Source organism: Macaca nemestrina, chromosome 17 (genome assembly GCF_043159975.1).
Source record: "Macaca nemestrina isolate mMacNem1 chromosome 17, mMacNem.hap1, whole genome shotgun sequence".
NCBI lineage: Eukaryota > Metazoa > Chordata > Mammalia > Primates > Cercopithecidae > Macaca > Macaca nemestrina.
In genome coordinates, this window is record NC_092141.1 from 78506104 (window position 1) to 78529003 (window position 22900).

Below are 22900 nucleotides of genomic sequence, written 5' to 3' on the forward strand. Positions count from 1 at the left end.
TACATGGCATTATTCCACTTGGGCTTCCTCCCATAATTCATTTTCTCAACTTTAAATTGATATGTTTTTTAGAAATAGGGTCTCCCTACGCTGCCCAGGCTGGTCTTGAACTCGTAGGCTCCTCCCACCTCAGCCTCCTGAGTAGCTGGGACTAGAGGAGTCACGTACCACCATGCTTTGCTTTTAGCTCTTTGTTTTTGAAATTATCTCAGACTTAAAGATAATTTGCAAAAATAGTACTACGAGTTTCCATATATCCTTCACCAGGTTCCCCGAATATTCAAATTTATTTATTTCTTGTCTTCTTTTATTTATTTTATTTACCTGTTTATTATTTGTCTTCTTTTTCTTTCTCTGAAATTTTTGGGAGTAAGTTGCAAATATGATGTCTTTTATCCCGAAATGCTTCAGTACATGATTCCTAAAAATAAATGTTCTTTCACATAACCGCAGTACAATAAGCAAATTAGGAAATTAATATTCATCTAGTATTAATTTAGTCCAGCAGTTGGTAAATGTGGCTTCCCATTTATATTTGTAAGTAAAGTTTTATTGGAACACAGCCATGCCCATTTGTTTATGGACCATCCTTGGCTGCTTTCTGCCTACAATGGTATTGTTAAATAGTTGTGATAGAGACTACATGGCCTGCAGTCTCTGAAAACATTTACCATCTGATCTAGAGAAAACACTTGTGAGCCTTCATCTAGTTGACAGATCTTATCAAATTTTATCATTTGTCCATAATGTCTTTTACTGCAAAAAAAAAAAAAAATTATCATTTGGTATCCTGTCCATGATCACATATTATATTCGATTGTTATGTCTTTTTATTCTCTTTCATTGTAAAACAATTATTTCGTGTTTCTTTATTGTTCATGACCTTGATACTTTTGATAAATACAGGACACTTATTTTGTGGATCACATTTCAGTTTAGGTTTGTCTGAATTTTTCTCATGATTTGATTTACATTATGCATTTTTGGCAATATTCAGATGTGAGGTTTTGTCTTTCTTAGTGAAATCTAATGAGGGGCACATGATGTCTATTTTTCTCATTATTGGTGGTAATTTTTATCCCTTTGGTTAAGATGATAGGGTTTCTCCACTGTAAAATTACTGTTTTTTCCCTTTGTACTAAATACGTGTCTTGTGGGAAAATGCTTTGAGTTTATGTAAGTATCTGTTTTTTAAATCAAACTTCCACCTGTAGTTTTAGCATCCACTAATAGTTCATCTCTATAACAATTACTATTATGGTGGTGGCCCAAAGCGATTTTTCTTTTTTTGAGACAAAGTCTCGCTCTGTCATCCAGGCTGGAGTGCAGTGGTGCGATCTTGGCTCACTGCAACCTCTGCCTTCCGGGTTCAAGCAATTCTCCTGCCTCAACTTCCCCAGTAGCTGGGATTACAGGCACCTGCTACCACGCCTGGCTAATTTTTTGTATTTTTAGTAGAGACAGGGTTTCACTATATTGGCCAGGCTGGTCTTGAACTCCTGACCTCGTGATCCACCCACCTCGGCCTCCCAAAGTGCTGGGATTACAGGCGTGAGCCACTGTGCCCTGCTGAATAAAGGAATTTTAAAATTCTCTTTGGTGGCTCATGCCTGTAATCCCAGCATTTTAGGAGGTCGAGTGGGTGGATCACGAGGACAGGAGTTGGAGACCAGCCTGGCCAATATAGTGAAATTCCTTTATTCTTCCATATTTACTAGTTTGAAATCTAGTCTTAGCAAGGTTCTTCCTCTCTCCCTTCTTTTTCTTTTATTTCCTTCTTTCCTTCCTTTCTTTTTCTTTCTTTTCTTTTCTTTCTTTTTCTTTGTTTCTCTTTCTTTCTTGCTTGCTTTCTTGCTTTCTTCTTTCTTTCTTTCCTTTCTTCTCTTTCTCCCTCCCTCACATCTTTCCTTTCTTCCTTCCTTTTTTCTCTTTCTCTCTTTCTTGCTTGCTTGCTTTCTTCTTTCCTTTCTTCTCTTTCTCCCTCCCTCACATCTTTCCTCCATTTCCTTCCTTCTTCCTTCCTTCCTTCCTTCCTTCCTTCCTTCCTTCCTTCCTTCCTTCCTTCCTCCCTCCCTCCCTCCCTCCCTCAATTTTTTCTCTCTCTCTCTTTCTTTCATCTCATAGGTTTAAAATTTTATTTTGTGGTCTATAATCTATAACTATTGTTTATTTTGATGCTCAAAATGTTCTAGGAAAATTTTTACTTTTAACAATGATTCATTAGGTAGTAATTTGAAATACTAGGGGTCAAATGCTGTGTTTCAAACATCTCTGCATAGCCGTTGCCTAACATAGTGCATGGAAATGTTAGGCATTCAATAAATATTTTTTTGAATGCAGGTCCTAACTCAAATGACTAAAACACTAAATACAGAATGTTAAACACGGATTAGACAATGTATTAGGCATATGTTGGAGTATAGCTTCAGTATTATAGCCAGTGTGAGCAGAAACCATAATTCTTTTTTTTCTTTTTTGATTAATATTTTCAGAGTAGTGAGGCTCATTGGATTTTTAAAAATTAAATCAATGTTTTCTCACTTGCTTTTGAGACTGAAATCTCTTTATCAGAAACTTGGCTTTCCCTAGACATATTCTAGTTCTAGCTTAGTGGGAAGTGTTTCAAATTCCCTTGTGGTCTAAAACCTTCTTAGTGTTATACAATTGGTGGAAAGTGATTGTCTTAGGGATTCAGGAAAGATTTTTACCTGACTCCAGAACAACTAATTCAGAATAAAAGCAGTTCTATGTATTTCCCAAATCTCTATTTTCTGACATCTATGAAAACTTATCACAATAGTACTTCTAAGAAATGATAATGATGTTCTCTTATTCAACATCACCCTCTTCAGCTCCATTTTTCCCTCTAATTTGTCAACAAGGGGAAAATTCCTGATGATGCTTTGCGTTTTGATGTTATGATTACCATTTAGGATTTGTCCTTGAAATCAGTGAACTGGTTTGGGGTAGGACGGGCTGGTTTGGGAATTATAGGAATGTTACTTGAGGCTGTCTGTGCCTGGAAGGAAGCCATGAGTACTAAAGAGGAAATAGCTGAGATTGGCTCAGAGGAAGTGTAACGAGTGATATTTTCCCCATTCCTAAGTCAAGTCTTTGCTGTTACCGTCAATAACTGCTAACTCAGAGGATGCAACCCTAGTAATTCATTTCCTTAAGTAAGTGGATTCTACAGGCATGGTGCTTACTTCTTGGCAGATATTGAAATATCTAACAGGGCTGCAGTGGGGGTTCCATACTGTCAGTTTCTGTACCCCTGTGAGCCTCTGCCCTCCTGCTAATCTTCCCAGTCTGGGAAGTAGACTTGGGCAGAGATCAATCTTCCTTTTGGCTCTATGGCATGGCATAGCTGAATCAGGAGGTTTAGATGCATAATTAAGCATCCTTGCTTTCTGATTACCTCATGAATTGCCTCTTGATTCTTGGAGTAAAATTGGTCCATTTTGCCTCAATTTTGGAGGTTAATTATCTAAGAAGGTAACAACATTTTTTCTTGGAAGTAGGTGTTCATTCTATTTGGATAGTTGAACGAAAGTTGTTCTTGGGAGCAACATGACCATCAGATATGTGCAAAGCAATTTAGAATTCATTGTACAGTGTGTCATGCATTCATTATTTTCTCCCGAAGGGTTAGGCATTGTATTTTAACTGATGTCTACAGCATCTGACTGAAGGAATTCCCTTGAGCATCTCATTTGCCCACCCCCATTATCTTTCTTCCCCCTTCTGAGCTCTCCTTCAGCAAGAACTCTGTCTCTTCTATGTGCCCTGTGACACATCATATAAATTGCTGCAGCAGATTGTGATGAACCTTGATATTCATGGAAACTGCAACCCAGGTGGGAGATAACCTTTGACAGGCTCTCTCCTATTCTTTAGTGGCCAGTTTCACAAAGAGCCTGCAGGAAGCTGCCTCCAGCAGGCTGAGTCCTGAGGAGGAGACGATAACAGTGGGAGAAGCACCTGGTAACAGCGGCACTTCATCCAGGAAGAAAACAGGATCTAAAATATAAACAACATCCTTACAACACAAGTGGGTGCACAGTTCACTCTCGAGTGTGTTCGACTATATTCTTCCAAGAGTCTCATGAGAATCTTACTGAAACAGGAAGATGGTCAAAAGATGAATCGAAGTGTCAAGATTTCCAGTGAACATCATCAAAAAGGTTTTTTCTGTTGTTGTTGTTGTTGATCTTTTATTTTTAAACAATGAGTATGACCAACCATGCCATATCTGCAATGTCGAACTATTTTTTTAGCTGAATAAAAATTTAAATACCTCAGAACTGATACTATTTTAAGGGAAATGATGTAAATGGGAACAAAACAAAAAGAAGAAAGCGTTTTGATGATCCTGTCTTTCTAAAAGCATCTCTTCCAAAGCAGATGTTATCTTTATTAAACATCATAGGATCAGTAAAGATGACATTTATTAAGTGTTCACCATTCCAGGCATTGTGCAAGGTGCTTCCTGGGTACCATCTCATTTAATACTCTGGAAAGTTATGCACAGAGAGGGTAAGCAGCTCTCCTAGTGTCTCATAGCTAGTAAGGGATGGACCCAGGACTGAGACCCAGGCAGTGTGGCTCAGAGCTGGCTGGCTTGCTTGTTCTTTACACTTTTGCCTATCTGTACCACTTATACATTTTAATAAGAATTGTATTGATAGAGGCATGATGCAGAGAAATTCTAGGCAGACAGGGGTGGGCCCCTGGCAAAATCCCACCTTCAGGTCAAAAATCCCGAAACCCGTGGCTCAAAAGTGAGAATTTCTATCCCTGTTCGCTCACTCTCTCTCAATTGGTTCTTTCTGAATAATGTCTTTCTAACCATAAAATGTTGCCTTTTCCAAAACTACCTGTGGCCTGGCAGGATCCCCATCTTGTGCCTATAAAGACCCCAGACTCAGTCAGTAGAGGAGAGAAGCGGCTTGATTGGAGAGAGCTGACTTGACTTCAGGGGGATGGCTGGACTTTGGAGAAGAGACAGCCAGAGACAACGAGACTTCAGGGAAGATTATCTTCCTTTCCTGTCCCCTCTCCAGCATCCCTCTCTGCTGAGAGCCACTTCCATCGCTACATAAAATTCTCCACCTCCACCATCCTTCAAGTGTCCGTGCAACCTAATTCTTCTTGGATGCCAGACAGGAGCTTGGGATCCACCGAGTGTGGATACCCAAAAAAGGTTGTCATTCTGGCCCTGTGTGTTCACTGGTGGAGGGCAGCTGCTCCACACAATGAGTCAAGGAATCTACTGAGCTGATAACACACTGCTATCCATGGACGGCGGAGCTAAGAAAGCATTGTAACATGCCCTCTGGGGCTTCAGGGGTCACAGGCACCCCCACCCTGGCATTGCCACGGGGCCTGCCTGGAGCCTGCTCCTGCCAGCACCCAAAACGGCTGTCTGGAACACTTGCTCGCTCATACGCTCCCTCCCGCAAAAGGTTGAGTGCAGCAGGCCAAATAAACAGGGCACCTCTGTTGCAATTCCAACGAAAGGGTCGAGAAAAACTCCTGCATCAGTATTATGTCCATACTCTTTTTAAAAAGATCCTGTGGCTGGTAAATAAAAAGTCATGATCAGTATGCTAATTTTGTTTCTTCAAATTATCAATGTCTCTTCAGTCGTAGACTCAAAACACCAATAACATTTCATGCCAAAGGCCATTTCCTTAATATTTCTTATGGCCTTCAGTCGATGCCACTACATAGGTTTTAAGGATCAGGCCCAAGACCTTTTGCTATAAATTACCAAGAAAAATCTGCTGGGTGTGATGGCTTATGTCTGTAATCCCAGCACATTGGAAGCCAAGGTGGAGAGATTGCTTGAGTACATGAGTTTAAGACCATCCTGAGCTTATCTCTACAAAACAAAAATGAAATAAAATAAAAAGAAAGAAAATGAAAAGTAATATCGCTACTTTAGAACTTCTCTATAGTTTCCTTGTTTGTTGCAAGGGAAAGAAACTGAGGCAGAAGACAAATTGAGAAGGTAAATGTCAAAAGTAAATGTGTCATTCTTACCTCTGAACAGGTGTAACTATCATGAGTTTTTAAGAATGGTGGACATCCAAGCTGGTTCCTGTTACTTAGAGCAGACCCCTCCTATAACTTCAGCTGTTTCTTCAGTTGGGTTGCCACTGACATTTCTGGGATGACCTGAAATCTCTGGAGATTAAGGCTTTCAGAACTAGGTGTACCTGAGCATCTTGAAAATGCACCCGTCCACCTGGTCTAATTAGAAAAGTTACTATTTCAACAAATAGCACATTTTTCTAAAAAGAAATGGGGTAAAATAGCTCTTGATTTTAAGACAGGTGGTAAATTCTATCTTGTTGTAGTCATCTTCATGTTATTAATTTATCCATTCATGTAGCAAATGTTTACTGAGTCTGTGCTGTGTACCAGGCATTTTTCTAGGGTTGAATGTAGCAGTGAACCAATATAAAAACTGCTGTCCTCTAGTATCTTATATTCCAGAGTGTTATTAAGTGGTCCACATTTTATTTCTACTCCATAACTGGAGATCAAAAGAACAAATGATGGAACATGATAATAATAAAAATATAATTGCTTTGTTAAATTTTAACAGGTATTAGCAGTGTGCCAGGCACTTTACATGTATTAGATCCTTAATCTTTACAAGAAATTTATGTAGATTTTAATCTACAAAAATGGCTAAGTTTTTGATTCAACCAAATGCAATTATTATTCCCATTTTAAAGATGAAGAAAAAGAGGAATCAATCCCAAGTCAATGAACAGATTTCTTAAATATCATGTAGATAAATGTGTTGGAACTGAGTCACACACCCAGGGGCCCCTGACTCCAGGTCCACATGATCTGTCACCATGCTCTACTGAATCAGAAGGGTAGAACTTATAATTAAATACGTCCAGGTGAATAGAATATTAGTTTAAAGGAAAATTGGCAACTGTTAATGTAATCACTCTAGATGTTAATACAATATGGCCAGCTCCCACTGGCTTAATTTTATTTTCATCATCATCTTTATATGCCAGTAGCATTTAGCCCTTGTAATGTTTTTTAGGTGCCAAGATAAGCTCTGGCGAAAGAGTTTCCTTTTGCAGTGAACCCAGTGAATCACTTATCCTTCCCCTAAGATCAGGAACTATTTTAAGTACCTGACTTCCAGTGAGTGTTATGGAGATTGACAGAGGTGCTGGTTGTATTTTGCAGTTTTATTAACTCACCCATTCTGACTTTCCCCAAGGCACATCAATAAGACGAAGCTATCTACAAAAGGTTCCTTGTGACTCTTTCATGTGGAGTATGCCTGATTCTTGCAAAAAAGCCAAAGGACCTTAGCTTCCTACAGGAAATCTGTGACTAAATCCAGGACCTAGAGCGGAAACATTAAGTGTATCGTGGGAGAAAAGGAAAGCAAAGTGCTAAAGTTGTTACTCTGAACAGAGGATATTGGAGCATCCTGCAAAAAACTTCCTGTTTAGCCAGGAGACTAGAAAACAAGATGAAAAACACTTAACTTCAATGACTATTGTGTAAATATATTTTTATACTTTCATTATCTTGGGCAGGGCTTACTCACAAGAACTCCTGGTTTCCCAAGGTGGAGAGTTAGTCACTGAGTCACACCCAGCCTCCCATCTTCCTTGTTTTGACGGCCACACTAAGACCTTGTGTCATTTGTGTAGGCTATCCCCAGGCCTGTACCATATCCTATGCTGAACTTTCTTCCCGAAATGTACTTCCTTCAACTTGTGTTAAACAGCCTGTGGGACAGATTCAGAGAATGCATGGGAAATAACCTGCCTTCAGCTATCCTGCCTCCTCCAAAATCAGGCTATGGGAACCAGTGGCTCAGTAAAGAGCAAGAAACACTTTTGTATAAATAAAACGAAGCTGCTATTTATGCTTTCTATTCTGAAACACTTTCAAATGGTAGAATAAGATGAAATTCAAGAAGGAAAATTGGAGTTTGTAGGGAGGGCTGGAAAATGTAAATGATTAGAAAAAAAGAAAAATTGGAGTTTTGAATTCCTTTATTATGACAATTTTAGATACTTAGTCAAGCACATCCCAAATGGTGTTATATTGTGTTAGATGTTAGAGTATGTGTTATGTGCGATGTTGTACAGGGAGTGACTATGAATAGAGACATTCTCAGTTGTTTTAAACTTATCTCACTGGATTGTTTCAAATGGAATAAAGTAGAAATAGTTTAAATGGGAAAGAATGGAAAGCTAGTCCCTTTTTCTTTATGTTAGCTATTGAGATTTACTAGTGCATCTAGATTTACTAGTGTGTGAGGGCTGTTTAGCCATCTTCCTTCCAAGATCTTCTTAATCTTCCTTTTCTCCTTCCTCTCCACCCTCCAAATCAGGATGACCTCATAATTATTCTTTTTTCTTGCACCACCAGTTCTGAAATTTCCTAATTAAAAACACTAGCAACAAGTAGATAAAGACAGAGAAGCCCCTTCCATATAAATCAGTAAAGATGAAAAAGCGTAATTAGTGACATAATGTGGTTGGCTCTGTGTCCTTACCCAAATCTCATCTCAAACTGTAATCCCCAGAATCCCCACGTGTCAAGGGAGGGACCTGGTGGGAGATGATTGGATCATGGGGGGCTGTTCCTCCATGCTGGTCTTGTGATAGCGAGTGAGTCCTCATGAGAGCTGATGGTTTTATAAGTGTTTGACAGTTCCTCCTTCACACACACTCCTCTCTCTTACCTGCCGCCATGTAATATGTCCCTGCTTCCCCTTCCACCATGAGTAAGTTTCCTGAGGCCTCCCCAGATGTGTGAATCTGTGAGTTAATCTCTTTCCTTTATAAATTACCCAGTCTCAGGTATTTCGTGATAGCAGTGTGAAAATGGTCTGATACATGCTGTGTCTGAAATCCTGTTTTCTCTTCTGTTCTTTTAGACACCATAGATTTGAATATAAGCTAGCTTTGGAGACAGAACTCTGTTGGTACTACTTTTGTAAGATAATATTTGTTTCCTAAGACTCTGATTCTGTTCTACATATAAGTTTTATATATTTCTTGTAGTTTTTAAGAATGCTGTGATGAGTTATAATAATAGCAATAAAAATAACATCTACCAATTGTTCAGTTCCTTTCCCTGGTTGTTAATTTTGATAACCTCTTTATCAACAATGACCTCCTCTATACTGCTTTCAATGACTGTACCTTGGGCCATGTTGACAATTGGAGTTGTTCCCCTTTAGAAATCCAGAGTTCCCTCTGTCTAACTCCGATCACCTATCTTCTGGTTAACTCCTAACAGGAGCTCCTATTATACTGGTTCTTTGGTCCTCTCATGACCTCTGGTCCTTTGAACATTTCTATCAGTTCCCTCTGGTCTTTACTTCTCTTTTTGCTTAGCTTAGCTTCACACATTTCACTTCTTGACTCACCTCTTTTGCCAGTATCCTAGATAACTTTGCTCTGGTTGTCATTGTTTTGTTGTTTGACCTCATGTCCACAAGACTGAGTTGTTAGTATACGTATGGTTAATCCAAGCAAGTTTCCTTCTTCCTTTAATCACATTTTTATTATTTAATTATTTTCCCCATCCTCCTCCATCCCTGATCCATTAACTCTTGTTGGCATGACACCTATGGATTATATTAGGGGATATATATAGGGGATATCGCTTCAATCAGATTTCCACAGTTGTATTTTGACTTGAATATATCTAACCACCTATTAGATTAGGGCCATTCCTTTTGTTGCTGTTTTTTCTACCTGGAACATTCCACCTTCAGATTCCTAGAGAGTTTTCTCCTTTAGTTAAGTGTCATCTCATTAGCAAAGCTTCTCTGGACACTGTATTTAAAATTGCAGTATATCTTATGATAACTTTTGAGGGCAAGCATCTGTCCATATACATGTTACCTGTTTGGATTTTCTATCGTGGGAAGTGTCTGTTCAAACCTTTTGCCTACTGGATTTTTAAATTTTTTTTACTGCTGATTTCTATGAATTTCTAAAAATAATCTAGATAGTAATTCCTCCTATTTTTAGATATTGTAAACTTCTCTAAACTCTTTGCAAATGCTATTCTTCACTCAACAAAAATCATTTATTCTGATGTAGCTGCATCTGTCTATAAAAAGGCAAATTAGATTATGTAAATTCCCTGTGGAAAATCCATAAATGACTCTTAAGATAAAGATGAAACTTCTTAACATGTTAAATCCTCCAAAGAGTACCCTTAGCTCATCTCTTCCTACTCTCCCTCCTGTTCTTTGCTTTCTTGCTATAGTTTGATTGCATCGTTTACCTTCTGAACTAGGATGCTTTTGAGATAATGAGGTGCACTATTAATTATTATGCCACAATACTTAGTATAAACAGGAACTGTCTGGATAATCTGGGACTTCTGTTCACCCTACCTATATGTGACTTTTGGTTTTTCTGAACTTGACACATACTGGGGGGCCCATGTCCCACATGTTTTTCTCTGTCTTCAATGCTCCTTCCTGCTCACTCAACTTTCATTGGATAGCTCCCCTACACCCACATTTTTTAGGTCTCAGAGCCATGCCAATCCTCAGAGGCCTTCTCTGGCCACAACTACCTACCCTTAAACACTTTATTTCTTCTTCTTTTATAATATGCATTATACTTTAAAAAAATGTTTTCTGCCCAACTTGTCTTCTCGAACTGTTAACTTGCCTGCCCACCTTCAAGAGGGTAAGGACTTATCAATCTTGATCACTGCTGCATCTCCTGGGCCAAGCAGATGCCTAGAACAGATTTAGTATTCAGTCCAAACTTGTTGAATGGTACAAGCTCAAATTTATCTTCACAGTACCTCTAATTAAGTGGATATTTTTATATAGGGGACTGAGGCACATAAAGTACAAATACAAATAAAGATTGTACAAAATCACTATCTAGCTAGTAAATGGTATGGCTAATATTAAAAATAAAGTATGAATTCAATCTCTATTCTCAACCATTGACATCTTGCCTCTAAAAGTGAATTCTTTGTTAGTGGTCTTTTATAAAATATACCTAAGGCACCCTTGTTGACTGCTCTTTGGACTATAAATCTCAACAGTTTTGCTTAAAAAATTAATTTGAAAATATAAACCTAAAAATATTTAGACTCTTTGATCCAGTAACTCCATTTCTGGAATTCCATCTGACAGAAATAAATAAAAGATGAAATAAAAAACTGTATATGCACAAAGATATGTGCTGAAAAAATTCACATAAGTAGAAATGTAAATAGCCTGAAAATGTAAGAGGAATGGAATAGTTAATTAAAACATGACATGCTCATAGATAAAATATAGGTAACCATAAAGCTATGTAAATAAAGTATATAATTCTACATATGCTTGGGGTACTAATGCATGTGTACATATGTAGCTACTTCCATGTTTTCATACACAGATACAGCAAACATACACACATGCATTCAGGACTGACTACATAGTTGTAGGCTATTTGCAAAATAAAAATTTGAAATCTCTTTTTCAAAAATTATTAAGAATTTCAAGGCGGTGATAGGAGAGGATTAAACCAAGAATGGGATTCTTCCGAGTGTGTGGCCCGATCTGACTGCACAGTGTATACTCATAAAATCAGCTATGGATGAATATTTTGATGACAAAATTACTGCAAAAAAATAGGTTCAGATATTTCTTGTAGCTTTGTGATAGCATTAAGGATATTAATTATTTTCTTCCTACTGCTTTTTGATATTACCTACAATTTTCTCAATGGCCATTGGTTGCTTTAATAGTCAGAAACAAGTCCAGGCATGGTGGCTCACCCCTGTAATCCCAGAACTTTGGGAGGTCGAGGCAGGTAGATCACTTGAGGTTAGGAGTTCGAGACCAGCCTGGTCAACATGGTAAAAACCTGTCTATACTAAAAATACAAAAAATTAGCTGGGTGTGGTGGCATGGGCCTGTAGTCCTGGCTACTCATGAGGCTGAGGCAGGAGGATTGCTTGAGCCTAGGAGGTCAAGACTGCAGTGAGCCAAGATCATGTCACTGCACTCCAAAGTAAGACTGTCTCAAAAAAAAAAAAAAAAAAAAAAAAAAAAGACAGAAACAAAATTATTTCTAAAGGAAAGTACAGTTTAAAAAAATCATGCAAAGCTGTGATATATTCCCTGAAATTCAACTGTGAAATTTCCTAGACATGCATATACTTTGCTGGTGAATACCCAAAATACTTTGTTTCGCAGATTTGGGTATTTCTTTTCTTTCTTTTTCTTTTTTCTTTCTTTTTTTTTTTTTTTTTGAGATGGAGTCTCCCACTGTAGCCCAGGCTGGATTGCAATGGCATGATCTCAGCTCACTGCAACCTCTGCCTCCTGGGTTCAAGCGATTCTTCTGTCTCTGCCTCCTGAGTAGCTGGGATTACAGGTGCATGCCACCAAACCTGGATAATTTTTTGTATTTTAGTAGAGACGGGATTTCACCATGTTGGCTAGGCTGGTCTCTAACTCCTGACCTTGTGATCCACCCGCCTCAGCCTCCCAAAGTGCTGGGATTACAGGTGTAAGCCACAGCGCCCGGCCAGATTTGGGTATTTCTTTTACAGTTGCCTAGTAACAACAAAATTGGACACAACTGATTGAAGTTGATAAAGGTTGTCTTTACTGTCCTTCTGCCCTTCATTTCTTCTCCCCATGAAGGTCTCTCTCAGCATTTCCTTTTAGCAGTCTACTAACTTCCTGTTTTCGAACGCACCTCCTTTATGAGAAGAGAAAAAATAGTTATCATTTGTTAGAAGGTTACTATGTGTAAAAAACCACACTAAGTAAATTATAATATCTCCTTTAGTCTTTTTAACAGTCTTTTCAAATAGATAGTGTTATCCTAGTTTTATAGGAGAGGATGTAAAGGCATAGAGATTATTTATCTGAGGCTAAGGTCATAGTATTATTAAGAACAGAGCTGGGATTGGAATTCAGGTGAGGTAGGTCAGTCTCTAAATATGGCCATCAACAATTCCTCCCATCTCTGTACATGCCTGCAGTGTCTTGGATTAACAAGAGGAAATTATTTCCCCACCCCTTAATCTAGAATACCTTCATAACTTGCTTTGCACAATAGAATAAAATAGAAACAACTTTCCAGGACTTTGGCATTTAGGCCTTAGGATAACTGGCAGCTTCTGCTTCTTAGGCCTTGGAACCTAGCCACTACGCGGTAAGGAAATTCAGCCTAGACTACTGAATGATTGGAGACCATATATAGAGGGGTTGAGAATAAGTAGGTCATAGTATTGCACGTGTAAACCTCACAGCCTAGTGGGGGAGACAGCTCCATAAACCAAAAACCACAAAGCATTGTAATGTGTGTTGTACTAGAGGTAAGTAAAAAATGTTGTAGAAGCCAGAATAAAGTGGTAGCCTCGTGTGTGTGTGTGTGTGTGTGTGTGTGTGTGTGTGTGTGTGTAGAAGGTAGCTTCGTGGAAGTGGTGACAGCACTTGTCCCCCATCTTGAAGGGTATGTAGAGATTCCATAGGTAGAAAAAGACATCCCAGGCTAAGAGAACACTATTTGCAAAATTATGGAAGTGTAACAAAAAAAGACATGCTTAGGAAATGGTGAGTCAATAGTACTTTCTATAGTTTTGTTGATTCTTATACTTCTAAATTTTAACTGCTTTAAAAGATGTAAACTTTCTCACTGCAGCTTCCCATGCTGATAGATGTGGAGGGTGGATGTGAGGAAAGGCTTCCTCCACTGATCAGTGGAGATTTTTTTTTTTTTTTTGAGACAGAGTCTTACTCTGTCTCCCAGGCTGGAGTGCAGTGATGCGATCTTGGCTCACTGCAACCTTTGCCTCCCGGGTTCAAGCAATTCTCCTGCCTCAGCCTCCCAAGTAGCTGGGACTACAGGTGCATGCCACCATGCCCAGCTAATTTTTGTATTTTTAGTAGAGACAGGGTTTCACCATGTTGGCCAGGCTGGTCTTGAACTCTTGACCTCATGATCCACCCGCCTCGGCCTCCCAAAATGCTGGGACTACAGGCATGAACCACCGCGCCCGGCCAGGATTTGTTTTTATACATTCATTCCTCTTAGTTGATTTTTTTTTTTTTGTGATATTTGAATGTACTGTATTAGTTTCCCAGGGCAACTGTAACAAATGACCACAAATGTGGTGGCTTAAAAGGACACAGGGTGGGGAACATCACACACTGGGGCCTGTTGTGGGGTGGGGGGAGAGGGGAGAGATGGCATTAGGAGATATGCCTAATGTAAATGACGAGTTAATGGGTGCAGCACACCAACATGGCACATGTATACATATGTAACAAACCTGCACACGTTAAAACTCTAACGTGTTTAATTCCAAATGTGACTTTGGCTGGGTTTCTCTCCTAAGCAGCACTTCAGTACATTTTCTTAGGCAGAATGCAAAAGATCTACATCAGAGTAGAACTGGCCCTGTGATTAGCTATGCTAAATTGAAACCTTATGAAATATAGTGTGGTTACATTAAATGGCAGTTAGAATGTGGTCAACATTATTACAAATAAATGTTTTTCATTATATTTTACTGTCAGCAAATGCTGGTATAAAACTCATTGCCATTCCTCATATGGCTACCTTGAAGGGAGTCAGAAAATACATGGGCATCTGAGATCTTCATGTGAATTATTTTGAGAATTCCAAAGACTCCAAACTCAATTCAAAGAAACATGATGGAAATTTCATGGGCTTTTAATTGGACTTTCATCTTTGCTTCCTTTGTCAGTAAAGAATGACTGAGGTTGTTGCTAGACCCCCTTCTTTAAAAAAAAAAAAAACAAAAAAACCATAAAGTTTCTATAGTTAAAGCCTCTTGGGAGGGGAAGAAACCTCACTCAGCATACAGAATGATAAAATTTTACTTGGCGAGGTAACATACATGACTTTGGACAGGTTTAAGCTGCTTTTTCATTGAAAGGAAGAGAACTTTCAGGCTTGTAGGTGCTATTTCTTTCTTCTTCCAGTTGCTACAACTGGAAACTGTAGTCATTGTAGGGTTTTCCCTAAATAAGTCCAAGTCTACAGGAGGCAGCAGGGAGTCTATTCCATTGAAGCCTTCCCATGAGGATGAAACAGCTTTGAATTTCTTGATCATTCTAATCATCATCACCATCTGGAAAATTTCGTCATTCAACTAATAGTTGGTAATCATATTGTCCTGGCTTCCAAAATAAAACAAAATGAAAAGGCCTTCCAGACAATCCAAGTAGGCTATTTGTCCAACTGCTCTATTTATCTGTGTCGATTTCATTTATATATTTCAAACACCCACTGACTCTAAAGTATACTGAATCATGCCCTCAAGCAACTGGTCTCATCTACAAAGAATGAACCTGACCCATGATTCTGTGCTCCTGTGTTTCTCTCATTATAGTCATCAGTTAGCCCAGAGATAGAAGCATATGATTCTTTGGATAAGATCGCTGTTATCTTTTAAAGATACAAGAATCATAAACTCCATTCAAAGGTGACATCAGAACGATGAAAGACATTCTGAGACAGAGCAAATTACCTCATGCCATTTTCCCTAGATTTTCTAACTTTCTCATGTTTAGTAATCAATTGTTCACTGACTCTAAATGTATGGGAGGTAAAACTTTTTCTTTACTCTCTTATATTCTGAGGCTGGGCCTGCAAGTTAAACTGACAAAGACAGATGAATAGAAGACAATTGTACACATTGTATGTGATGTTAATATTCTTATGTGTGCAGGGTTTTCATAGAAAAAAAGTGAAAACCCCCCAAAAAGCAGGTAAACTGGAGGGTGTCTATACCATTTTAGCAAAGGACAATAACCTGGGGAGAAGCGACTATGACAGAGGAAAGAGGGTTTGGGCTTCTAGGGGTGGTGAATGGTGGGAAAGTAAATTTATGAGGAAAAGCAATAATAAACAAGAGTTATTTACTAAAGTTTGCTTACACAGCACATCTTGGTGTGCTATCTCCATCTCCTGATAAGGGTTGTTCCCATCTTTCTAATAGGGGAGGGTGGGGGGACACCTTTGTGTAGCCTAAAGCTTACAGTTTCTCCATACACACTGAACTGTAGCCTAACTGGTTGTTGAAATGGACTGTAACCTATTCTTTTAACAAGTAGCCAAGTTTCAGCCAATCATAGCAGCTGAGTTCCAGCCAATCACAGGCAGCCAACTGTCTAAACTGCGTTTAAACAAGGCAGATGCTGAGCTGTAACCAATCCAGCTGTTTCTGTACCTCACTTCTATTTTTTGAACCTCACTTTCCATTTCCTGCCTATTAATGTTACCTGACCATGTGGCAGCCCAAGAGTCGCTGGAAACCTGTTTTGTTTCTGGGAGCTGCCTGATTCATGAGCTTAATTAAATTGTTAAATCTAATTCGTCTGAAGTTTTTAACACCTTCACGAGGGGAAATTTATGCCCTGCTTTAAGGCAGAGGTGGTAGGCGGAGCTCTTCTGTGTCTGCTTTTTCTCAATTGCCCCTAGCTCAAAATAATTCTTATGGGGGCATATTTTGGGGTGACATACTCTGATCTCCTTCATTGGGAAGCAGTCCCTGAGTGTGAGCCTAGCAAAGACTCTCTTCTTAGAAATACTAATTTAAAACATAGTGGTTAAAATTCAGAAGCTGGGTCTCTGTGCACATTATCTAACTGCTTGGCACACAAAGGTTTGTCAAATAAAAGACAGGCAGGCGATGAATGCATTGAGAAACGTTGTCAATCCTACCTAAAGTTCCACAGACTTAGAGAACATGTCTTTCTACCTGACAACCATTCAGAGCAGTGTGGCTGTTCCAACTCCCGTCCTGAATTTCATCATTCAAAATCTGTGAGACCGATTCTGAGCCCTCATGGAAGACTGGCTCATTTAATTGAACAATTTGGAAAACTGTTGAGTTGAGGAAATGTATACAGAAGCTAGGTGGCGCTGGCGGCCACAGGCTGCGCAAGACAATCCTCTGCATGTCAGAACATGCCCTGTGCCCAAAGGACACAGCTGTGAAACCTTTCTGAAGAGTTTAGTATCAGATGCAGGGAGAATGATTTGAAACGTAAGAGAAATACAGAAATTCCACAGCATCACTTTCAGACCGTCCAACATTACCCATTCCTTCTGACATAAACATGAAAACCCATAAAGCACAATTTGTATTTATCTATTTTCTAAATAAACTCCTCCTGGTCATTTGCTTTTCGAATATTCTGTTTGGTCTTTTTGGTTTTGCAATCACCACTGACTTGGAGCTCCACAGAAAAACCAGAGGTTCCAAAATAGCAATCGGAAGAGAACTTGGTTTCAGTCCCTTTTCCATTAATGTCTGTTTTCCACAACCACATAACCTGTGCATTTGGAATATTTTCCCAATAGCACTGGCTTTCATAAGCTGTAGTGACTGTCAGGAAATAAAACTGCTTTGGTGGAAAGACCAGAATTATATAGCTGAGAACACAGGAATGTTAAACCAGCCTTCGAAGTCTTGCAGAATAGGAGAGAATAAAAGTGGGCTGTGTCAATGAGACAGGTTTAATAGAAATAGAACATTTATGAATTTCTAGTCACATCTTCTGACCAGATAATTTACAGAGCCACTTACCTTACATATAGGAGATATTAATCTTACAAGTGGAAGATGAGTCAGAATATAATAGTCCGACAAAATTTTCTGCTTTATGTAGGCTTATGGAAACTGTTTTACCTATAGACATATTATATCACATTTATATAGTCATTTAATAAATTTCATTCATTGAAAATAATACAAATGCATTAAAATGAAAACAATCATTAGGCACATACTTTTGGTTAATATTTCCAACAGTCCTGAAAGATGTGGTATAAATGTATCTGTAATCCCTAGGGGTTTATTGTGCAAGAAAAAAGCAAAGCACACTGTTGATTTTTTTTTTTTTTTTTTTTGAGACATATTGGCTGGTAAAATGTTGATACTAATTAATTCTGAAGTGGAAACAGGCTTACAGGCTGGCAGACGGGTTATAAATTTTTTTTTTTTCCATTGGTCTCAGAATTGCTAGAATCGTTGTTTCAACACCAGTAGCTCTGGTCCAGGTTAATAGTTCTGCCTCCACTCAATACCACATTATACACCATCTTCCCCACTGTCAGAGGAGCTTGTTGAAGATAGTTTCTTTACCTGAGAAGTCACACCATTCTCCTTTACTCCTCTTTCACCATTTCCCCTCTTCTACCTGACCAGCGTACATATTTGTAAACTCTTGTTCCAACCTGTTAGCATGTTCCTGATGGAGGACTTCATGGAAGAAGCGTGGAGTTGAGAATTTCAACTTTTACTTCTGTTACAGGAATGGCCTTCAGCCTCACTTAGATAGAAAGGGCCACAATAAACTCAGAGGAGAAACAGGCTCAGAAATGGTGGAGGACATACTCATCTTATTTATCACTGGGTTTCTGGCCCTTGATGAAGTACTTGGTATTTAGTAAGTACTCCTTGCTAAACTTCTTGTTTGTGTCTGCTTCCACATTCCAAAGATATGAGGATATGAGTTTGAAGAGAGTATGAGATAATTTAACAAATATGAAACCAGTGGTATTGAGCACCAGCAACATACAGAGCTGTATTAGAAACTGGGAATTGCAAAAAATGATATATTTGTCCATGTTTCCTAAGAGGTTACCTATTAATACATAACTACATATTTGTAAGAAGACATTATAGCATATTGCCTGTGAACCATCTGCCTCAGCTTCTAGTTGTTTCCTCTGATTCAGCTAGCCAAATGCCACAAGAAGCCACAAAGCCAATTTGTGTTCTTGGATAACTGCATGCAACACCCATTAGCTTTCTATGGGCAGGATTTGGCGCAGAGAACTCATCTGTTGCCAGTGCTCAAAAGAAAGTCAGGCTTAAATAAACCTATTTCTGTATTCCTACAGGCGTGCCTACGAATCCATGAGGCTACAGTCACGATGGCATACTTGGCAAGCTCAGGGCACTGTTATCTTTTTAATTAATTTTAGTGACCTGTTATAAATGCAAGTTTCCTTCCTGTGTTTCAAAGACTTTTTGCTCCCTATTCCAAATGTCACAAGTTTTCTTCTATGACAAAGATCATGTTAGCTTCTTTTTTTTGCTATAACGTGATTTTTTTTTTTTGATATTGCATTATAGCTCCTTCCCCTTTTGCCATACATGCATTCATAGCTAAATTATGGAACGATTGGTGTTTCTCTACCTTGGCACTATTTACCTCTGGGTCAGATTATTCCTCATTGCGGGGGATTATCTTGGGCATTGTAGGATATTTAGTAGCATTCCTGGCCCTTGCCACTAGATGCTACTAGAATTTCCTGCCCCTAAAATGTCTCCAAAAGTTGCTAAATGTTGGGATAGGGAAGGATTGCCACCTGTTGAAGACCACTGATTTATACTAATGTAACTTTTCTGCAAAAAACCATTAAATACCATTACTCAAGGGACATAAGTTGGCTAATGATTCTGCGGCATTTAGCAAAAAATCTGTCTGGTGAAAATACCAGTGGAGAGGAACAGAAACAATTGTAAATCTTCAAAAATCATTCCTTGAGCAAGAAAATGCCTAATGCCTTGGGTTAGCCACTACCTTCCCCATTCACCCTGCCCCCACCCCGAATGTAACATTTTATTTTTAACCATCTAAGTAAGGCTGATGTTGCTGATGGAGAACAGCTGCTGTATTAGTCTGTTCTCACACTGCTGTGAAGAAATACCCAAGACTGGGTAATTTATAAAGAAAAGAGATTTAATCGACTCAGTTCTGCATGGCTGCAGAGGCCTCAGGAAACTTACAATCATGGTGGAAGGCACCTCTTCGCAGGGTGGCAGCGGAGAGAATGCATGCAAGCAGGGAAATGCCAGCTGCTTATAAAACCATCGGATGTCTTGAGACTCACTCATTACCACGAGAATAGCATGAGAGAAACTGCCCCCATGATCCGATTACCTCCACCTGGTCCCACCCTTGACACATGGGGATTGTTACAATTCAAAGTGAGATTTGGGTGGGGACACAGAGCCAAACCATATCAGCTGCAGAGATCTCTGGGTGGAGTGTTATGTGAGTGAGCTTGCTACAGATTGGAGGGAGCCACTGAACTGTTAGGGGCGTTTTTTTCTGATTAGAATTGCATTCTGCTATCTTTGGGTTTCGGCTGAGGTTGCTTGTCATTACATTGGCAGGCAGATAGAAACTATGAGATATGCTATTGTAAATGCATTATTTTCTCTATTATTTATAGCTGCGAGTAGGTAGTGATATAGGTGGTAAGAAAGCAACATCACAGATTTGATATAGTTTGGATCTGTGTCCCTGCCCAAATCTCCTGTTGAATTGTAATCCCCAGTGTTGGAAGTGGGGCCGGGTGGGAGGTGACTGGATCATGGGGGTGGAATTCTCATGAATGCTTTAGTATCATCCCCTCTTGGTACTGTGTCATAAGTTCTCACGAGATCTGGTTGTTTAAAAGTATGCAGCACCTCCCCACACCCTCTCTGTCTTGCTTCTGCTCTGGCCCTGTGAAGTGCTGGTTTCCCCTTTGCCTTTCACCATGATTGTAAGTTGCCTGAGTCCTCCCTAGAAACCAAGCAGATGGTGCCATTCTTCCTGTCGAGCCTGAAGAATTGTGAGCCAATGAAACCTCTTTTCTTTATAAATTCCTCAGTCTCAGCCTTTCTTTCTCCTTCCTTCCTTCCTTCCTTCCTTCCTTCCTTCCTTCCTTCCTTCCTTCCTTCCTTCCTCCCTCCCTTCCTCCCTTCCTCCCTTCCTCCCTTCCTTCTTCCCTCCCTCCCTCCCTCCCTGTCTCCCTTCCTTCTCTCTCTCTCTCTCTCTTTTTTTTGCTTTTTGTTTTTGAGACAGTCTGGCTCTGTCACCCAGGCTGGAGTGCAGTGGTGTGATCTTGGCTCTTTGCAATCCTTCACCTCCCAGGTTCAAGCCAACCTCCTACCTCAGCCTCTAGAGTAGCTGGAACCACAGGTGTGTACCACCACGCCTGACTAATTTCTGTATTTTTTGTAGAGACAGGGTTTAACCCTGGTCTCAAACTCCTGAGCTAAGGCGATCTACCTGCTTTGGCCTCCCAAACTGCTGGGATTACAGGCATGAGCCACCGTGCCCAGCCTGGGTATTTCTTGATAGCAGCGTGAGAACAGACTAATACAAGATTGAAAGGAGGAAGGCCAAGGCAGGTGCTAGTAGTTAGAGATATATAAGTGCAGTCAAGAATCAGGAATAAAGCCCTACCAACAGCCCTCTGAGTAGTTTAAAACCTTCAGAAATCTAAATTTAGCTGTTTTATAGGTGATTACTAAGAATTTGTCTCTGCCAGTCAAAGTCATGGAAGCAAAGAAGACAATCGTGGTTGCCAGGGGCTGAGGGGAGGGGAAAATGGGGAGTTGCTAATCAAGGGGCACAAAATCAGTTATGCAAGATGCACAAGCCCCAGAGATCTGCTGTGCAACATTGAGTATGTGCACAACAATTGCTAGATTGAACACTTAAGAATCTGGTAGGAGGGTAGATGTGGTAAGTGTTAAATGTTTCTTACTACATTAAAATTTAAAAAAGAAAAAACCAGTATGTATGACCTTGTGAGGAAAAATAAAAACCCTTCAGGTAAAAGAGGTCAGTTTTGTTTTTGTTTTTGTTTTTGTTTTTAATTCAAGATTTTCTGACCATTGTGAATGGAAGTGGCTTTCAAAGATGGGGCTATGTATCTTTTGGTCTATGCTAGTCCGTTTCTTCACAATCTGTCATTGTAAGGCTAAAATACCACGGGACATGGAGATGGTTAAGAAAGAACACTGAAGGAGAGAGGGTGGATTTTGGAACAGAATTAGCGTTTGTTGACCAGGTATCAGTTGATATTATCTCATATATGGTTTGCAAGAAGCCTGTGTCTGTTTCCTGTTTATAGATGATTAAACCGAGGTGAGAGAAGTTAATAAACATGTCCAGGTTGAGAAAACTAGGAAGTGGCAGAGCTGACATTCCTATCTCTTTTGTCAGGACTCTAAACCCTGCCCCCCTTTTTTCCCCATTACACCATGAAGCCTCTGGACAAGATGAAGTATCTGACTTATCAGCTTCTGCAACTGAAGAGAGCATTGCAGGTAGGCATCCTCTTTGATGAGATATGAAATGTCAAACCAACATATTATGATTATACACTATATAACTTCCAAGACATTTGATTACGATCTGGTTACAGGACATAATATTTGACTGCCAAAGATTAAAGTATATTTCTTCTTCTTCTTTTTTTTTTTTTTTTTTTTTTTTTGAGATGAAGTTTTGCTCCCATTGCTTAGGCTGGAGTGCAATGGTGCCATCTGGGCTCACTGCAACCTCTGCTTCCTGGGTTCAATGGATTCTCCTGTCTCAGCCTCCTGAGTACCTGGGATTACAGGCACCTGCCACTATGCCCGGCTAATTTTTGGTATTTTTAGTAGAGATGGGGTTTAACCATGTTTGCCAGGCTGGTCTTGAACTCCTGACCTCAGGTGATCCGCCCGCCTTGGCCTCCCAAAGTGCTGGGATTGCAGGTGTGAGCCACTGAGCCCGGCCTAGTATATTTCTATTGCCTATTACTTAAACACATAATGCTTAGAAAAGGAAAGGCTGATTAAAGCACACAGTTACATGAAAATTTTCCAGATATGTTATTTTCTATTTAAAGAGACCATTTAACATTTTATTTGCGGTTCCAGAATTTTGTTTCACAAATATTTCTGAGCCTCACAGAGGCTTTAGATGTGCTATGAAAACTTTACTGAAGTGAACACAGTGGTGAGTTACTAAAGGATGGATGAAATATAGACCTTTTTTTTAAAAAAAAATAAAATAAAACTTATATTTCCTATCAATAGATTGAACTCACTT

The 22900-nt window shown here is 39.4% G+C and overlaps 1 protein-coding gene and 1 long non-coding RNA gene across 2 annotated transcripts in view; one reads left to right on the forward strand and one right to left on the reverse strand.

Moving 5' to 3' along the window:
• Positions 1–22900, forward strand: part of LOC139359676 (uncharacterized) — a 48058-nt gene that overhangs the window by 19629 nt on the left and 5529 nt on the right. Inside the window, exon 5 of the long non-coding RNA XR_011615964.1 lies at positions 22072–22131. This is a non-coding gene — a long non-coding RNA (uncharacterized lncRNA). The remainder of the gene's footprint in view (positions 1–22071; positions 22132–22900) is intronic.
• Positions 12620–22900, reverse strand: part of LOC105469065 (large ribosomal subunit protein eL18-like) — a 29336-nt gene continuing 19055 nt past the window's right edge. Inside the window, 1 exon segment of the mRNA XM_071083515.1 lies at positions 12620–12734. The gene's annotated coding sequence lies outside the window, so the exon portion shown is untranslated.